The sequence below is a fragment of the Schistocerca piceifrons genome, chromosome 5 (assembly GCF_021461385.2).
Source record: "Schistocerca piceifrons isolate TAMUIC-IGC-003096 chromosome 5, iqSchPice1.1, whole genome shotgun sequence".
Classification (NCBI taxonomy): domain Eukaryota; kingdom Metazoa; phylum Arthropoda; class Insecta; order Orthoptera; family Acrididae; genus Schistocerca; species Schistocerca piceifrons.
Genome location: NC_060142.1, coordinates 207071382 through 207092846, shown reverse-complemented (window position 1 = coordinate 207092846; position 21465 = coordinate 207071382).

Below are 21465 nucleotides of genomic sequence, written 5' to 3'. Positions count from 1 at the left end.
CAGACGTCCGCTAATAAAAGATTTTGCCTGAAATTTAGGAACTTTGCTAATATGAAGCAATCACAGAACTGTACAAGGTTAAAGTATAGCACGATTTCGATTATCTTTGTTGTTGCTGGTCTGTTGAATCTAATAAAACATGTTCCAGACATGTATCTGCAGTAGTTTTCCAGAACATCCAAAGAAATAAAGATGTAATTTCATAAAATTTTTAATTTATTAACTACTTGGCCCAGCTAGTTTTTAAATTCCAGACAACTGCATTAAGCTTTCAACAGAAGTTGTAGAGAATTTAATTTTGGAAACATGATGGTAATAATGTTAAGTGAAACTTTATGACTGTGTCAGATAATCTGCTTTTATTAATACCATAGCAGACATGAAGTCATGTTAAACCTGAAAAAACAAAGTTCAGTGTTAAGAAAGTTGTACAGTGTACATACAGTTTCACAACACATTCACAATAAATGTTCAAAAATGTCTCCACCGAGTTCAATGCATTTAGCTGCATGTGTATGAACAGATTTTTTTGCTCGTTTCAGTTTCAGAGGGTTGTTCTTAATTTTGTTCTGGTTCTCTGGATGTTCTGGAAAACTAAATTACATAATTTCAAAGCAAAGACTAAAAATTTCCAGGTACAACACCCTCACTAATTTTAGAAACAAGCTGCCACTGTCATCACTCATATTTAATTTAGGTGTATGAAGCAGCATTCACAACTTTGTCTTACCGGGTAGTCTGCTCTTCCCAGGCTGATCTACAACCAACATGGATTGAACCCTAACCTTCCTATTTAATTTTTCCTCTGACAGTTAGAGTGTCTGCAAAGCCACTCACTCACTACTATCACTGTAGTGGGCATCTGTTATGGAAATGATAAGAGAATAGAATATATGAAAAATAATATTAAAATATGTAGAGGAGACCAGAGTACTTAGGGCCACCTTCTACCTAGAGCAACGTACATTCTTTGGGGAAAAAACTATGGACATTCAGTTTTGTGGTACCAGTTGGCTGGCAGCTCTATAAACAGTTGGACAGCAGTTCACAATTGGAAGTAATTTGCAGCCACTAAGGTAGGTGGAAGACTTTTCATATTTTCACCCTGCTAAAGTAAAATTTCTGTCTTTATTTCTGCAGTTTTTTTTTCTTCTGACATAAGCACTATCAGTTTCTACAATGTGTACCTTACAAGGCAGAATTTAGTGTATTTGTTATTAACATATTGTAGATCTAGGTTTTACAAGAATATGTTGTTATTACAGTTACAACTGCATAGTATTGTAAACATATGTATGTAGGGCCACTTGTAATGTCTGTACCTATAGCCATGCACCTATGTACAAGACCACAGTAAAACTTCCTGAGGGAGTGCATAATCTTCACAGCAAATCTAAATCATAAAAAAAAGAACTTTCAGCTGAGAAATTGTAGCCCAAAAAATCTGATTAGTTATAAAACGCTTAAAAAATTAATGATATTTACATGTATCATCATTCACATACTGGTACACCAGTCTCTAGCAGAGAACTTTGGCAAAGCGTATCTGAAGGTCCTTGCACCAGCTGATACAATGTCGTTTTAGATCAACAGGCATCTGGCTAATTGCCAGAAAAATGCTCGCCGGTGTTTATTCTTCAGATTCGGTAAATTTTTTTAAATATTCATATTAAATGCATTGTAAAATTAATAAACTGAACTTCACTGATTCAACTTTACTACTGTGTGAGGTGCAGACTGAAAATTTGTACTTGTAAGATACAACACAGAACTAATCACGGTGCGACTTGTGCTTTTACCAGTGGGGGGGATGTCTTAGGGGGTTAGTAGAATCATATATGTTACTAGCTTGGACCGTGGCGTTACGCATGGTTAAACAGCTATAGATGTTAATGCCAAAACTCGGTACTGACACATATGCACTATCAGAAAAGCCATCCCTTGTTATATCTTTAAAAGTACATTATAGGTAAAGCTTATTTACAAAATCATCTACATACGGGTACAGATATACGAGGAGAATTCAAAAAGTAGAGGCACATTTGTGAAAAGTTGTACTTATTCCGATGATAGAAAACTGAAACACATTAATAGTAAGACTTATTAAAAACTTTCAGTGTTCGGTTCCACAAATTTAAATTATATGTAAAGTTTTACTCCAGTGCGTGGGAAATAAACATCCCAGGTTGGGATGCATAAACTAAAACCAGAGGACGGGAATGTCTGATGCAGAGGGGGGGAAATCCCCTCCATCCCCCCCTACAAATCGCACACTGGAACTAATGATCACATTCATTTCCTTTTTTGTATTGTTAAATAGTTTGAAGCTAGTTTCCAACAGCTGCACTAACAAGTTTTCTTTTAACTTTCTGGCTAGGAGTAAAGTTTGCTTTGAAAGTAACTTTGTTACACTTTATACACTGCATTTGCGTTAATGTATAATATCAATAATTAAAGTAAAAATTGCACGGACTGCCGCCATAGGCAGAAGGCCACCTTGAACCTAGAGCAGCATGCAAGGAAATAGTCACTTTTAAAAAAGTACAGTTCCAGTTTAGTATGTGGGCTGTATATCATATAATTGCCGTTCTAAAACATATCATACCTGGCTAGTTTCCATGGTATAATAAGCAGCACCAAGCAGTCCTTTCCGCCAATAAACAGACAGAATTACCTGAAAAGTGAAATAAGTATCATCTGGCATCCGCGTTTCACAATTTTTCTGCACAACCAGTTCCTGGCACCCAAACTAAGCGGCAAGCGAGATACAATATCAGTAAACCGCAACAATAAAGCCTCAAACACAACAAAAACTCTTTCGGTACCGGTAACACGTTTCTATAGCGTACCTCCTTCCAAAAAATTTATTATACAAATCGTACCAAAGTGACGCGTTTTTAAGAGAGAGCTAATGCGAGGGTGGCCACATCAAGTATACTGATAATCAAAAAACCCTTCTTTCTTGGAATGGTTTGTAAACTAAATGTGACTAGCAGATAGCCACATTACCAGCACATCTCTTTTCCATGTCCTGGTGAAGCTTTCAGAATAACTAATAATTCTATTGTCTTATTTTCTACTTACTTATAAGAGAAACATTTGTAGTTTCTTACAAAAGCAGGAAAACTATTTACGATACCTCTTCACTTTCATTATCCGTTGAAACATCTTTTTCTGTTACATAGAATTCAGAGGCACCACAGTTATCTTCCTTATGTAGCAAACTATTTTCCGCTGTATCTGGCGTCGAATATGACAGCAAACTGAGCCTAATGAAAAAAAATACATATTTCACAATGTTATCAACTATTCACAACGATTATAAGTTATAGCTAATTGTTAAACTCACGGGTTGCAATTAGGAGAGTCGCTTTTTTTGGCATCTGTTTTCTTGTGAAACAGTACAGTCGAAACAGTTGACACACAATCGTCACCCAAATCTGCCGAGACATCAGACATTATGCCATAAGAGGCAATACCTGCATAAATCACAAACTGATAACAATTACACAAGCAACATAATGCTACAACAATGCCCCGTCTGCATTAATAACCCCTCCGCCCCCTTTTTCAAACGCGAGCGGTATATCGCAGGAGCGGTATATCGCTGGAAACCTCGGCAGCAAGGTCGACTGCAATCGGCCGCTCTTTTCGATCCCGCCACAGACGAAAGACTCCAGCGTGTATTGGCGATGAGCGTTTTAGATAGCAAACCTATACGCTTGAGGACATTCAGAGGCTGGCCGATGATGTACATGAGTTCAAGAGCGTGGTAGAAAGCACGAAACCTGATTCGTTCTCATACAATGAAAAGATTAACGCAAAACTTATAAGGTATTCGTATGTCAAATATAACGATCTACCTTGAAATTACTGAATGGATCTTCCTAAGTTTCAGAATAAAACACGGGGAAAAATATGCAACAGTTTCAGTTCACAAACAACTTCACACAGATCGACAGAGCAGCTACAATGGAAGTACGATTACTAAATACTGTTTTTTTGCCTTGTTTCACAAATTTTGTTATTGTTACTGCACAACCTAGGTTTCGTGTTATAAGCCAACCTAGGATGCGTAGTAACAACAATGAAATTTGTGAAACAAGGCAAAAAAGATTGTTTGTTTAGTTAATTTACAACGTTTCACCAAGAATTGATTCAATTAAAATGATTTTGAATGGAAGTACGATCCTTTCAAAGAATGAAACGCGCAAAAATTATGACCAGAAAAGGTAGCAGATATTAAGGGCTTGTGGTGGCTCTTATGTGGACCGTAAGTTGGAAGTTGTTGTTGTTGTTGTCTTCAGTCCTGAGACTGGTTTGATGCAGCTCTCCATGCTACTCTATCCTGTGCAAGCCTCTTCATCTCCCAATACCTACTGCAGCCTACATCCTTCTGAATCTGCTTAGTGTATTCATCTCTTGGTCTCCCTCTACGATTTTTACCCTCCACGCTGCCCTCCAATACTAAATTGGTGATCCCTCGATGTCTCAGAACATGTCCTACCAACCGATCCCTTCTTCTAGTCAAGTTGTGCCACAAGCTCCTCTTCTCCCCAATTCTATTCAATACCTCCTCATTAGTTATGTGATCTACCCATCTAATCTTCAGCATTCTTCTGTAGCACCACATTTCGAAAGCTTCTAATCTCTTCTTGTCTAAACTATTTATCGTCCATGTTTCACTTTCATACATGGCTACACTCCATATAAATACATTCAGAAACGACTTCCTGACACTTAAATCTATACTCCATGTTAACAAATTTCTCTTCTTCAGAAACGCTTTCCTTGCCATTGCCAGTCTACATTTTATATCCTCTCTACTTCGATCATCTTCTGTTATTTTTCTCCCCAAATAGCAAACTCCTTTACTACTTTAAGTGTCTCATTTCCTAACCTAATTCCCTCAGCATCACCCGACTTAATTCGACTACATTCCATTATCCTCGTTTTGCTTTTGTTGATGTTCATCTTATACCCTCCTTTCAAGACACTGTCCATTCCGTTCAACTGCTCTTCCAAGTCCTTTGCTGTCTCTGACAGAATTGCAATGTTATCGGCGAACCTCAAAGTTTTTATTTCTTCTCCATTGATTTTAATATCTATTCCGAGCTTTCCTTTTGTTTCCTTTACTGCTTACTCAATATACAGATTGAATAGCACCGGGGAGAGGCTACAACCCTGCCTCACTCCCTTCCCAACCACTGCTTCCCTTTCATGACCGTCGACTCTTATAACTGCCATCTGGTTTCTGTACAAATTGTAAATAGCCTTTCGCTCCCCTGCCATCTTTAGAATTTGAAAGAGAGTATTCCAGTCAACATTGTCAAAAGCTTTCTCTAAGTCTACAAATGCTAGAAACGTAGGTTTGTCTTTCCTTAAACTTTCTTCTAAGATAAGTCGTAGGGTCAGTATTGCCTCACGTGTTCCAACATTTATACGGAATCCAAACTGATCTTCCTCGAGGTCGGCTTCTACCAGATTTTCCATTCGTCTGTAAAGAATTCGCGTTAGTATTTTGCAGCTGTGACTTATTAAACTGATAGTTCGGTAATTTTCACATCTGTCAACACCTGCTTTCTTTGGGATTGCAATAATTATATTCTTCTTGAAGTCTGAGGGAATTTCGCCTGGCTCATAAATCTTGCTCACCAGATGGTAGAGTTTTGTCAGGACTGGCTCTCCCAAGGCCGTCAGTAGTTCCAATGGAATGTTGTCTACTCCCGGGGCCTTGTTTCGACTTAGGTCTTTCAATGCTCTGTCATACTCTTCATGCAGTATCATATCTCCCATTTCATTTTCATCTACATCCTCTTCCATTTCCATAATATTGTCCTCAAGAACATCGCCCCTGTATAGACCCTCTATATACTCCTTCCACCTTTCTACTTTACCTTCTTTGCTTAGAACTGGGTTTCCATCTGAGCTCTTGATATTCATGCAAGTGGTTCTCTTTTTTCCAAAGGTCCCTTTAATTTTCCTTAGGCAGTATCTATCTTACCCCTCGTGAGATAAGCCTCTACATCCATACATTTGTCCTCTAGCCATCCCTGCTTAGCCATTTTGCATTTCCTGTCGATCTCATTTTTGACACGTTTGTATTCCTTTTTGCCTGCTTCACTTACTGCCTATCAATTGTTCCCTTATGCTCTCCCTGAAACTCTGTACAACCTCTGGTTCTTTCAGTTTATCCAGGTCCCATCTCCTTAAATTCCCACCTTTTTGCAGTTTCTTCAGTTTTAATCTACAGTTCATAACCAATAGATTGTGGTCAGAGTCCACATCTGCCCCTGGAAATATGTTACAATTTAAAATCTGGTTCCTAAATCTCTGTCTTAGATGTTATGGTTATAATACACTCCTGGGAATTGAAATAAGAACACCGTGAATTCATTGTCCCAGGAAGGGGAAACTTTATTGACACATTCCTGGGGTCAGATACATCACATGATCACACTGACAGAACCACAGGCACATAGACACAGGCAACAGAGCATGCACAATGTCGGCACTAGTACAGTGTATATCCACCTTTCGCAGCAATGCAGGCTGCTATTCTCCCATGGAGACGATCGTAGAGATGCTGGATGTAGCCCTGTGGAACGGCTTGCCATGCCATTTCCACCTGGCGCCTCAGTTGGACCAGCGTTCGTGCTGGACGTGCAGACCGCGTGAGACGACGCTTCATCCAGTCCCAAACATGCTCAATGGGGGACATATCCGGAGATCTTGCTGGCCAGGGTAGTTGACTTACACCTTCTAGAGCACGTTTGGTGGCACGGGATACATGCGGACGTGCATTGTCCTGTTGGAACAGCAAGTTCCCTTGCCGGTCTAGGAATGGTAGAACGATGGGTTAGATGACGGTTTGGATGTACCGTGCACTATTCAGTGTCCCCTCGACGATCACCAGTGGTGTACGGCCAGTGTACGAGATCGCTCCCCACACCATGACGCCGGGTGTTGGCCCTGTGTGCCTCGGTCGTATGCAGTCCTGATTGTGGCGCTCACCTGCACGGCGCCAAACACGCATACGACCATCATTGGCACCAAGGCAGAAGCGACTCTCATCGCTGAAGACGACACGTCTCCATTCGTCCCTCCATTCACGCCTGTCGCGACACCACTGGAGGCGGGCTGCACGATGTTGGGGCGTGAGCGGAAGACGGCCTAACGGTGTGCGGGACCGTAGCCCAGCTTCATGGAGACGGTTGCGAATGGTCCTCGCCGATACCCCAGGAGCAACAGTGTCCCTAATTTGCTGGGAAGTGGCGGTGCGGTCCCCTACGGCACTGCGTAGGATCCTACGATCTTGGCGTGCATCCGTGCGTCGCTGCGGTCCGGTCCCAGGTCGACGGGCACGTGCACCTTCCGCCGACCACTGGCGACAAAATCGATGTACTGTGGAGACCTCACGCCCCACGTTTTGAGCAATTCGGCGGTACGTCCACCCGGCCTCCCGCATGCCCACTATACGCCCTCGCTCAAAGTCCGTCAACTGCACATACGGTTCACGTCCACGCTGTCGCGGCATGCTACCAGTGTTAAAGACTGCGATGGAGCTCCGTATGCCACGCAAACCGGCTGACACTGACGGCGGCGGTGCACAAATGCTGCGCAGCTAGCGCCATTCGACGGCCAACACCGCGGTTCCTGGTGTGTCCGCTGTGCCGTGCGTGTGATCATTGCTTGTACAGCCCTCTCGCAGTGTCCGGAGCAAGTATGGTGGATCCGACACACCGGTGTCAATGTGTTCTTTTTTCCATTTCCAGGAGTGTAGTTGTACTGGAGAAATATCCACATGGCACCTCTTAGCGCAAGCGGTCTGCTATGGATCCCGTTCTTTGCTCTGGAGATTGTGATGCGTTTATTGTGATGAAAAGACGACAGAAAAATAAAACACAAAGGTGAGTATAAGTGAAGAAGTATCTCAATAACAGAGGTACGAGAAATGCAAAGCGACGAGAACATTTTATTTGTAAATTTCAGAAGGAGGTCAAAGCTAGATTTTAGATATTCTGCTTTGGAAACTGCAGCGATGAAGTTGACAATAATTTCGTTAGCTAATACCCGGCAACTTATATACCAGGTTATTTCTCAGTTCAAAGCAAAGCATTTCAGGTATTAATCCTGAAAGTGAGAAATACTTAAGGGAGGTTCGTAGTCTTTATGTGAAGGTTAATTAGCTTTCAATGGGTCATTTGTATTTCATTTTATAAAAAAAAGTTGTTAACACAACTTTAATCATGAACGATTATATTTAGCGTAACATACTCGGACTCGACAAATTTGGTAATTTTATAGTCACCAGAATCCACTAGAATGGAGATGGTGTTTTCCAATTTAGTGTTTTTTGCATCATCAAGGTTCTTCATTTCTACTTCTAGCAGTTTGTTGAGGAGCTACACATACCCAGTCATTTCTTTGGTTCAGATGTCAAGCTCCTCAGTTGTTGTGCAAGTATATACGCCCACGGTTTTCACATAAACTTTAAATAAATTTCTGGCTGTCTTCTCTATTTTCCTAGTTGTAAACGCATGTTATCTTATTCTTACAGACTTTTTATCTACTACTTACGCTCAGAGCATTACATCTAAAATTTTTATCCACATTATCTTTGGAAGCGGCATTCCATACGACTTTTCTTTGTCTGTAATCATCTATGAATTTTTTCAAAACACTACACAGTCAAACACACATGATCCCCAGCTGCCTGTTGTCCGCTAAAAGGCGCGAAGACTCCCACCGTAGGCGGGAAGAAATTCTCTCTACGCATGGCCTCCAATTCCAGGAAATTACGCATGCACACATTAGTATAAAAAACCTTTATGAGCACGATTAATGTACGTGGTGGAAGTATATGATGTTCCTATTATTTGATGCGTGTAACTTTTTTGTGTGAGTAAGCAAGTATTGTTGACTAACTAGTTAAAGACGATTAACAAAAAATAGAAAAAGCAACTAAAATCAATAAAAAGATTACTTGTTCAGAAAATTAGACAAAGAAAGAGTTGAGTTATATCTCAATTACGAACTCGAAGCTTTTATCTCAGGACAGGAGCATGGAGAGGAACTATGGTTCAGGTTTAAGACAATGTTCTGGATAGACATTCATCCAGTTGAATGGTTCAGAATCGAGGGGATGCTCATTGGTATGTGGTCACTGTAAAGAACGTTCTAAAGAAATAAAGAGTACAGCATAGGACTATCGATACAGACATGCTGAAAGATACGCGCTTGGCTGTTAAGAGAGTAATGTATGAACCCATCAATGACGACCGTAGTAGAAAACCGTCTTACACAAAATCCAAAGACATTCTAGTCATGTGTAATGGCTGCTATTGGCACGAGTGTACTGTCCAGTCACTCACAGACGACGCAGGAACGGAAGGGCAGAAAAGCAAAAGTTTCATGTAAAATGTTCCTCTACAAAGGAAAACCCAGGAGTATTGCCTAAATTTAATCCTCGCACTGAAAAGATGTGAGAAATTGATATTTGAGTCAGCTGAAATCGGTGAAACTGAAAAAAAAGGCTCTGAGCACTATGGGACTGAACATCTATGGTCATCATTCCCCTAGAACTTAGAACTACTTAAACCTAACGACATCACACGACACCCAGTCATCATGAGGCAGAGAAAATCCGTGACCCCGCAGGGAATCGAACTCGGGAACCCGGGCGCGGGAAGCGAGAACGCTACCACACGACCACGAGCTGCGGACGGTGAAACTGAACAAAGCCCTCAGACTCAAAGAAATCCATACTTGATTCGATAGTCAACTTGCGGATGAGGTAGCGCCTCTGTTAACCATAGTCAGTCGTAGATGCCTCGAATAACAAACCGCGTCCAGTGGTTAGAAGAAAGCACAGGTCACACCTGTCTACGAGGAGAATGGCAGAGGTGATCTACAAAACTACCGTCCATCCTCCTTGACCACCACTTGCTGTAGAATCTTAGAACACCATTATGTGTTGGAATATTACGAGACAACTCAAAACCATGGATCAAGGCAGTCAGATACATACAGTGTTACAGTATTTCCGAGAAGTATTTGACCCAGTATCACACGTACACTTATTGTCAAAAGCACGATCGCATGGGGTATCAAGCAAAATTTATGACTGGACTGAGGATTTCTTGGTATGGAAGACGCAGCGAGTTATCTTGCGTGGGGAGTCATCCACGGATCTAGAAGTAACTTCAGGTGTGCCCAGAGAAGCGTGATGAATCCCATGCTGTTCATGTTGTATATTAAGGTCCTTATGTACAATATTACGAATAAACTCAGACTTTTCGTAGGTGGTGGAGATCTCTGTAATGAAGTACGGTCTGAAGGAAGGTACACAAATGTGCAGTCATAGCTTCATAAGATTTCAAAGTGGTGCAAAGATTCGCAACTTGCTGTAACTGTTCAGTAATACAGAACTGTGCACTTCATAAAACGAAAAAACGTGACTTCCTATGACTATGATATCAGTGAGTCACAGTTGGAATCGGTCAGCTTATGCAAATACCTTGCTGTAACACTTTCTAGATACATGAAATGAAACAATCTCCTAGGCGTAGTCGTGGTTGCAGCTGCTGGCAGACATCGATTTATTGGTAAAATGTCCGACTCCATAGCGAAGCGGTAGCGATACCGCCTACCACGCAAGGGAGCCCGGGTTCGATTCCCGGCAGGGGACTGGGTGTTTGTCCTTCATTTCATCATCATTGACACGCAAGTCGCCGAAGTGGCGTCAACTAAAAAGACTTGCACTAGGCGGCCGAACCCAGAAAGGGGATATCCCGGTCCATAAATGCCACACGATCATTTCATTGGTAGAATAATAGGGAGATGTGATCAGCTTGCAAAGGAGACTGCTTACACATCATTCATGTGGCCCATCGTAGAATATTGGTGAAGTGTGTGTGTGACCCGTACCAAATAGGACTAACACAGGGGACGCAGAACGCCTGTAGAGAAAGGCAGATCGATTTACCACAGGTTAGTTTTTATTCATGGGGGAGTGTTACAGAGATATTGAAACAACTGAACTAGCAGACTCTTCAAGACAGACGTAAAATATCCCGAGAAAGACTACTTGTAAGATTTCCAGAAGCAGCTTTAAATGATGACTCTAGATATATTCTACAGTCCCCTAGATTTTGCTTCCATAGTGATCGTGAAGGCAAGATTAGATTAATTACAGCACATGCCGAGACAGTCAGACAGGCATTCTTCCCACACTCTATACGTAAATGAAAAGGAAAAAATCCCAAGTAACTGGTACAAAGAGACATACCCTCTGTCATGCACTTTGCAGTGGTTTTCAGTTTATGGATGTATGTATATCTAGATGTAGATGCAGATGTGTGGTCGGGCTAGTCTTGGTGTGCTATACATTATTGCCAGAATTACCAGTTTCAGCTACCCCCATCCCAATCCACATCCACATATTGTTGGCAAATCTATCCAAGATGGTCGCCAAACCCAAGTTCAGAGTCAAGGTCAATGTCACCACCACTCACTCCCTTCCCCACTGCCTCTCTCCAAGCAGCATGTAACAAGTGGAAACAGTGTTCGAGGAACAAGACAATTTTTCTGTGAGAGTAAGCGAGGCTGCTCCTGCGACCTCAAGTGGCACACCATCCTGCCCCATGCCACATAAACAGGATAGACCATGCTACTTAAATGATATACCGCCTGCATAAAAATCCCACAGGTAAATTATCTGGTTCCTCGAACATCATTTCCATCTGTTATATTGATTTGGATCTGTACAATATATGCAACCCTTCGACATTGTAGTTGGTCTGTATTCCCTATTTTCAACATATGACAAACTTCCCAAATGCTGATTGGTTGCTCGTGCATATATACAACAGCCCTTGGCCTTCCCTGAAGCGTCACAGAATCTACACCGTGGGTGCTGACAGGTGTTCCTTCTGTAACGACTCTACAATCAACACAAATATTGACTATCATTAGAATCTTGTTGTATGGCGTCTGTCACATGTAAGTCAGTTCTGGAGGCGAGGTCTTGCCCGATGTTTACTGATGCTGCCACAGGCGTTGTTGAAAGATCATGAAACTGGCCACAATAGGGCTAATTAACCCCAAAGCATAAAGGAATGAATGCCTTGGCATGCAATACAATGTGTTTTGTGAAGCTGTAGACACAATTATTGCTGTGAATCTTCAGGTTTTGTTGTTCTACCAGACGACATCTTTGACCAGCTGGCATGATGTCATCAGCATGAATGTGAATTTGGATCTGTGGCAGGATATATCACGCCTTAGATATATTGGTGTACAAGTGTTTGCCACCAGTATCTGCTATTGCCTGTTGTTGTGTATAGGGGACAATTATGGTAGTTATATAGCTGCATACAGTATGATGTAGAGGGGGGAGGAGAGAGAGAGAGAAAGAGAGAGAAGGGAGAGAGTGAGAGAGAGAGAGAGAGAGAGAGAGAGAGAGAGAGAGAGAGAGAGAGGGACAGAGAGAGAGAGGGGGAGAGAGAGAGAGAGAGAGAGAGAGAGAGAGAGAATATCGCTAAATGTTTGTTTGTAGAGAGGTTCTGTATTGTACTGCTATCTTGAGGAATGAATGAATTTTGTGCTGTCTCCCACCCGCAGAATTCAGCTACCAGATACTACTGATCATGTGATCTTCATGGGATTGCTAAAATTGCATAAACTCCGGTGACAGAAGCTACAAGAAAAGCATTACTGTACGAATCTTGTTATGGAGGAAAAGAAAATATGTTAGGGTGATAGCAAGTGCATTCCAGTCCCTTTCTTCCTTCCTTTCTTACCTCTATGCTGAATCATGCAGTGCCTTCTTTCGATGTATGTAGAAAAGTTACTGATGGTGTCCAATGTAAGGAATAACTATTTTTGAACTGCTTGCATTGTTTTTAACGTAATACATATTTGGTGACAATTGTTTAAAAAATCATAAATGTAAAATACATGTACCGGTATTTGTTTACACACTGCCGCGAGGTCTTGGTGCCTTGTCACGGTTCGCGCGGCTGCTCGCGTCGGAGGTCCGAGTCCTCCCTCGGGCATGGGTGTGTGTGTTGTACTTAGCGTAAGTTAGTTTAAGTTAGATTAAGTAGTGTGTAAGCTTAGGGACCTATGACGTCAATAGTTTGGTTCCATAGGATCTTACCAGAAATTTCAAAATTTGTTTATACACCATTTTTGGAGGGGGTACATGGAATAATAATGAGCTACATGTCATTTTATTCTGTCTGGTGGTTGATCTCTGCTGACTTACACTGTACAATAATACAACAGAAATTGTTTCATGTATTTTTGAGTTATAAAAATTATTTGACAATGTCCTATACTATGTTACTGGTATATACACACCCAACGTATGTTCCTGACGATTAGGATAGTGTTCTCAGATGTGTGGAGATAAGGAGTGTGATTCAGTATATGAGTATAAAGTCCCTGCTTCGTGTCTGATGAATAAAATGAGTGCTATCGAAAACATCCATATAACGGAACGATGTCACTGACCGTCATTTTTCTGCTAGCATTTTTTTTTTTTGTTCCTGCCACCATCTGTCACAGTAGCCAGAATCAGTGGACTACCTGTCAACCATGCAGGCTGTGCTCGCTCCCTGGAAACAATAGGACGGTGAATGAGTTTTGATTTTAAATTTCCATACGTTTCGAGGGGGAAATGGCCATTTTTTGGACCATAAATCATTAGTAAATCACGTGATGTTGAACCTAAAAATGAACTGGGCCTGAGCTAGGAAGGAAATGTGCATAATCTTGCTCTTTTAAAACAAACGAAGTTGCAGCGTTTTTGAAAAGGAAATTCAAGAACCTCGCACTTAAACTTCCTGTCAGACCCATTTCTCAACCGCCACGGAGAGTGGGACAGCTATTCATTAAAAACAATGTATTTATGAATGCATAGAGCGGTGAAGAAGAAGAAGAACCGGAAGAAGATTATCATTACATTCATGAATGGAGGACGCGGTCTGGCAATATAAGAGTATTACCTGATTCTGAACACTTTGTTGCTCTGAAGTGTATGGAGACGTTTCGGGGAACTATAATGTGATCAAAACTAATTTGTACTTGACTGTTCGCTGAGCGACTGATCAAGGCTGCCAGCTGCCCCCCGTGTGCAGGCTTCCGCTATATAGCATGGTACCGTTGAAGTGCTGATATAACTTATGCGGGGTGGGGAAAACAGCACATATACCGCCGCTTATAGAGGGTTATTGTTACATTTTCGTCTTGCGCCACGAATTTCGCAACAAATCGTAAATCTCAAAATACCGAGACAGCGAAACCACCACCACCAAAAGGTACAAATTTTTTTCCAACTTACCACCACTTGCCGTGTTCTGTGTCCTGCAGCTGGAAAATGCCGCTTATATCTATGTCGCTGGAACTTTCAGATGACTCCTCGATGGTAATAATTAATTCTGAAACACTGTCTTCCAATATGCATTCTTTCTTCCATGCTTCCTGAGTAACACCTCTTGTATTGTTACAATATTGCTCCAGTTTACCACAGTTACTTTAGATACAGCTTCACGTGAAGTCTTTCCACTTCTGAAAGCGTGAATTTCATCTTTTGTGCCACGTATCAATTGATCTGGACCCATATGAGCTCTATGACAATGATAGGGCGGTAATCTAATTACAGAATGTCCATGATTGTTGGCAATTTAGCTTACAACGCGTGTCGGGTATCGTGGCTTATGTTGAGACACACTTTCTAATAGCTCCACTTCCTTTATTCCGTCATCAAATTTCATATTATTACGTCGTAACCACTGTGTGATTTCTTCTTTCCTAGAAGATGTCTTTGAGGCTTTGCCCTTTACGACAGTGAGATATGGCGCATTGTTAATAATAAAGTACGATAGTTTCTCCAAATTCGGTAACACCGAATTTTCAAACGATCGTAAAAAGGTGGTATGGTTAATTTCTCATGATAATCCCAGGTTTTCGTTCACCTGAAGACGCGTAAGCAACGAGGAACAAACCCACGGGATGTACCTGCATGAACAACAATAATTCTGCTTCCTTTGCCAACAGGTGCTGCCATTCCTTCCTGTGGTCCATCAGACCAACCTGTCTTCAGCGTATGACCAAAATTCACCACATTTCACCTAGCCACACTTAATCATCGAAACCAATGTCCTGTACCTGCCGTAAAAATCGGCATCGCCATACGTTAACATCCTGTTGTTCTAAGAATACTTTACGACCAGATGAGGAAGAGATGACGTACTGCCAACAAAAAGACCATCTTCTTTAAGCGTTAAATGCAGTTTTCGTAACGTCGGATGCTCTCTACGGCGATAACATACATATAAATGTCTGCGAATCACATCCTTTTTGAAAGAATCAAGATTTGTCACACGTTCTCGATGCATCGTTTTTTCCCCCACGTTCCCAGACTTGGCAATTCTGAATTAAGATTTGAAGCTCCGGAATGTGTATTCAGTTTTTCATTTTGTTCCTTGCCTACATTTATAACGGTTGTTCTGCTTACTCTTAATGCCACCGCAGTCCTCTCGACTACCTTATTCTCCCTTTCCGTCTCAAAATATTGTCCTACACGGCAAACATATTCACGCGATTGTCCTCGCAATGGTATTCCTTGTTCGACTTTCTTCAAAGATGATTTCGGACTGTCGATTCTAGGACAACCCTGCTTTTCATTTTCGGACATTTTGTACAGCCAAGCCACTGGAGCAATTTGTCACATACACGCAATGGAAACAGATGAAAAGCAGACGCTAAGATAACTCAGTTCACACGACTCGGCGCACACAAGGTCAGGTGTTAGCAGCTATTGAGCACCAAGGAATAAGTAACGCCAACTATGCAGGTTGAGGGTGCTGAGTTTCAGCGTGGGGTTGTCCCACACTCTCTCAAGGCCACGTGCTCGGCCAGCTGTCAAGTACAAAGTAGTTTTAATAGCACTTTAGACACTCTCGATATAACAGCAAATTTCAGTGCGTATCATGGACTAAAGAAGAATCACAGGATGCCGTCGGTGGCCCACGCAAGCCGTCCTCTGTAGTTTTATGTTTCCTGCATACGTTAATGCAAGAAGGGTTGCCTCGTCACTGCTGTCCATAGAGGAAGCGCACGTACAAGCGAACCTCCACCGAGCTGTGCCTCCAAGTGAGTGCGTTTTCCTCCTGGTACCGCTCTGGTAAGGTCGAGTGGCCGTCTGTTTGTAGTTTGAATCAGGTCTTACGGTCAAACAGATAACCACTGGAATGTACTCCAGCAAAGACTACACAGATAATACGTACCGCAATGCAGCTGAGGCCCGAAGGCTGTATTTACAACGTTTTCCAACTCGACGTCTATCTTCTGCACATGTGTTTAGACGTGCAGAGACGCATTGAAGAACAGAGGGTGGTTTCCAGGTACAACGTGTCGTGGAAAGACCAATCCGTGACGCACACTATATTGCCCGGAACATTACTGAGTATTTTGGGGCACATCCCACGCATGGTAAGCAGAGCTTAAATGAAAATAGCGCGTACGTACAGTGCAGTATAAACGAAAGTGTTATCATGCTATTGCAATTAGATTGCAGTATTGTCTGTACTTATAATAATAATAATAATACTATTATTGTCATTATTATTAATATTATGAAATTCTCATCCAGTAGTACCTATTTCTCATCGCATTTAGGACAAAGAAGAGCGCCGCGCGGGATTAGCCGAGCGGTCTGAGGCGCTGCAGTAATGGACTGTGCGGCTGGTCCCGGCGGAGGTTCAAAAAAATGGTTCAAATGGCTCTGAGCACTATGGGACTCAACTGCTGTGGTCATAAGTCCCCTAGAACTTAGAACTACTTAAACCTAACTAACCTAAGGACAGCACACAACACCCAGCCATCACGAGGCAGAGAAAATCCCTGACCCCGCCGGGAATCGAACCCGGGAACCCGGGCGTGGGAAGCGAGAACGCTACCGCACGACCACGAGATGCGGGCCCGGCGGAGGTTCGAATCCTCCCTCGGACATGGGTGTGTGTGTTTGTCCTTAGGAAAATTTAGGTTAACTAGTGTGTAAGCTTAGGGACTGATGACCTTAGCAGTTAAGTCCCATAAGATTTCACACATATTTGAACAAAAAAGAAGAGCTGCAAAGGGCCTGGGGATATTGAGGTCATCGGTACAAAGGATTCTGGAGAAGTGAAAATGGCATTCCTTTAAGCTGCACCTGCACCAACAGCTATATGGAAACCATTTCCAAAATCGTCTGTCGTTCTGCAGATGTCTTGTAAATAAAGTAGCCATATATCTGGATTTCATCAGGCATATTTTATGGGGAGATGAATGCTATTTCGCCAGTGACGCAACTGTCAATAGACACAATTTACGTTACTGGGCTCCTGGAAATCGTCACATGTTACAACCACATTACATGCAAGTGCACAGGGATGTTAACTTATGGTGTGGCATTCTAGTAGACCACGTCAGTGGACAGTTTATTTGACTCCAGGACTAACTGGTTGGCTGTATTTGAAATTCTTACAGAATGAGCTGAGTCATGGGCGTCTCCTAGAAGACATCCTACTTCAGTTAGCTGTGAGGCACTGGTTTCAGTACCATGGTGCACCTCCCAATAATTGTAGAGACGTTAGGGAATATCTCAACAATGTGTACTCCGAACGGTGGATAAGTCTTGGTGGTTGCATTCGATGGCCAGTGAGATGGCCTGATTTAACGCCCTTGTATTTTTTCCTATGAGGTTATATCAGACAGGGTTTACGAAACGGAAGCGGGAAGTCCAGATGGGTTAAAAGAACGAATACGTCATGCTTGCGCTTCAGTATCTGCAGAAAGCTTAAGAGGTGCCCAGGCTAATACCGAGAGGCGCTTACATCAATGCCTCCAACGAGGCGGACATGTATTTGAACATTTGTATTATGAATAATGCAGTATAAAGATCTGTCAATCTATAACATAGGTTCAAAGAAACATCACTTACGATATTTATTATATTCATTGTTCTTTGTTGCAGTCAGAGGTATGATAGTATTTATGTAATACTGCCAACTGTGAAGCGTGAATATGTGCATTATGTGTTGTTAATAAATTAGCTGTCATATGTTGATTTGCCTTGAAACAAGTAATTAACATGATTTGGCCATTATTTTGGTCAGAAACAACCATCCTTCTGCACAGACACCTTTATTGAGCCCAAGAATCGAACCAGGCGCTCCTCCTACAGCAAGCAAGTTTTCAAGCGACGAGCTATAGGACCTGTTACAGCTGTAAAGTGTTTGTTTTCAAGCGCTGGTCATACGTTTAGCAGGGTATCCGCTCTGTTGGCGTGGAGTCCCATTTACTGTCCTGCTTAGGCCAACCTTTCAGTCTATCCCAGGCATGTTCGATGGGGTTCATGTCTGGAAAACATGCTGGCCACTCTAGTTGAGCGATGTCGTTATCCTGAAGGAAGACATTCACAAGGTGCGTACGATGAGGACGCGAATCGTCGTCCTAGAACATTAATGTCTCGCCAATACGTTGCCGATATGGTTGCACTATCGGTCGGAGGATGGCATTCACGTATCGTACAGCCATTTCGGTGACCACCAGCAGCGTCCGACGGCCCCACATAATGCCACCCAAAACAGCAGTGGACCTCCACCTTGGCGCACTCGCTGGACAGTGTGTCTAAGGTGTTCAGCCTGACCGGGTTGCCTGCAAACACATCTACGACCATTGTTTGGTTGAAGGCATATGCGACACTCATCGATGAAGAGAACGTGATGCTAATCCTTAGCGGTCCATTCGGCATGTTGTTGGGCCCATCTGTACCGCGCTGCATGGAGTCGTGGTTGCAAAGATGGACCTCGCCATGGACGCCGGGAGTGAAGTTGTGCATTATGCAGCCTATTGCGCACAGTATGAGTCGTAACACGACGTCCTGTGGCTGCACGAAAAGCATTGTTCAACATGGTGGCGTTGCTGCCAGGGTTCCTCCGAGACATAACCCTTAGGTAGTGGTCATTCACTGCAGTAGTAGCCCTTGGGCGGACTGAACGAGGCATGTCATCGACAGTTCCTGTCTCTCTGTATCGCCTCCATGTCCGAACAACATCGCTTTGGTTCACTCCGAGACGCCTGTACACTTCCCTTGTTGAGAGCCGATCCTAGCACCAAGTAACAATGCTGACGCGATCCAACCGCGATTTGACTGTCTAGGCACGGTTGAACTACAGACAACATGAGCTGTGTACCTCCTTCCTGGTAGAATGAATGGAACTGATCGGCTGTCGGATCCCCTCCGTCTAATAGGCGCTGCTCATGCTTGGTACTTCTCATCTTTGGGCGAGTTTAGTGACATTCCTGAGAAAAACAGTTGGGATAAAGTATGGAAACAGACAAGTAGCATGCAAAATAAGTAAACCAAAAGGGAATTCTATAAAGACTAACTCTATTTAAGTAGAAAAGAAGGCGAGGATACAGATGGATTAAAGGTAAACAGAAGTAATATGAATGTTGCATTGGGGCTTAATTAATAATATTAATGAATAAAAGCAATAATTTTAGTAGCTGTGTGACCGGTTACAAAGTCACGTAAGCGGTTGGCCCTGACTAGTATTAGCACGCAATCTGACTGCATAAAATAAAAATAAAGAATGACAAGAAATTTCCATTAACACAATTGATTAATTAAGTCCCCTGCAACTATAAAAGCTACGAAACAACAAAGCACAAGTGTAACTGTTCTGTGTGTGGTAGTGTGACTAAACGTACATGTATCCGGCTCGGTTCTTTCTCAATACGACAAATATTTTAAACACCATTTACAATGAACTAATTGAAAAACCACGAATACTATAATTGCATATAGAAACCAGACCCCCCAGGGGCTCAGCATTCATTTGCTGAGTACGGGCTTGGCGACCCCGGGGTCCTGAGCTGGGGACTGGTCAGCGCCGCCAGTCTCCTGTCACCGTAAACCCCGGACATGCTTCAGCGACCACCGCATGGCGCAGCGGTGGAATGTTGTATGCTGCGGGGAATGGTAATCTTGGCTTGACCGCCTGGATTGCGAGGAAGGTAAACCTCCATAAAAACCCCTCAATCTTATGGTGTGCTGCGCGCCTATAAGATGCATGGCTGTTGGGGTGGAACAGTCGCAAGCGGGCAACCTCTGGGGCACCTGCCGCACCCCAGTTGTATAAGGCTTACTCAGGCACGCGGGGCTCTGTCTGAGCGGACCTTTAGTTCCCTAGCTGCTCGTGGGACCACAATGGACCCTTCGACCTCTACGTTTCCCCCTACCAGTGGATTGGGTGGGCCACTGGTAGGAAAACACACCCAATCGAAAAAGCGACTTCGTGCTGCGAGTCCTCCAGCGCCTGGTGTTACTAGAGATTTATCAGACTGTTGTAACAGAGCACATGCTGATATCCAGAATGTGTTTTTGATTGTCAAACGGAAGGAAGGTAGCTTTGAGAGAGTTTCTCCCTTTTACATCCACAAGGGTCTTGAGGGAATTGCAGGAACACTGAAATCTGTGAAGCGTCTGCGCAATGGGACTCTGTTAGTTGAAACTTCTAGTTCCCGTCAAGTCACTTCTCTTAGGAAAGCAACCTGTCTCGGAGAGTACGCTATCGAGATCGAGCTCCACTCCACTTTGAACTATAGTAAGGGTGTTGTGACATGTAGGGACTTGGTGGATATCCCCAAGGACGAGTTGAAATCTGAGTGGGCTGACGAAGGTATTGTCGACGTGCAGCATATTATGAAACGAGTCGATGGGGACCTAGTCAAATCCGACTCGTTTATTCTCACGTTCAATCGCCCGAGACTCCCAGAGCATGTTAAAGCGGGTTTCTTACGTTTGCCAGTACGGCCATATTTCCCCAACCCAATGCGCTGTTTTAAATGTCAGCGCTTTGGGCATACTACGTTGGGGTGCAATGGGATAGCCACTTGTGGTAAATGTGGTCAGCCTGCCCATGAAGGAGCCGATTGTTCATCGCCTGTGAAGTGCGTGAATTGCTCTGGGAGTCACCCTGTCTGGAGCCGGGTCTGCCCCATCTATCTCGAGGAACGGAAGATACAGGAGATCAAAACATCTAAGCGCATCCCCTATGGTGAGGCCAAGAAGCTCTTTAAGGCCATGCAGCCTCCTGTGTTTACAACATCTTTCGCTTCCACTCTGCAGAAACCGGTACAGTTGGCCACTGTTGCTACACAAACGGAGGTTGCTAGTGTCAGCACTAATACCTGCATTTGCCAGTGCACTTGTGCTGCTGCGGTTGTTTTGCAACCTGCAGCTCTCCCCACAACATCGGACAAGGCCGTGGTTGCTGACATTGGGGTACTTCTTGCACCTCCCCATATGGCACCTTCTGCCCAGGCGAGTAAAGCTCCAACTGTTGACAAGGTTCTGCATTCTAAGCCCCCCAAGACGAAGACGCCAAAGGTGAAGGTTTTGCCACCTGA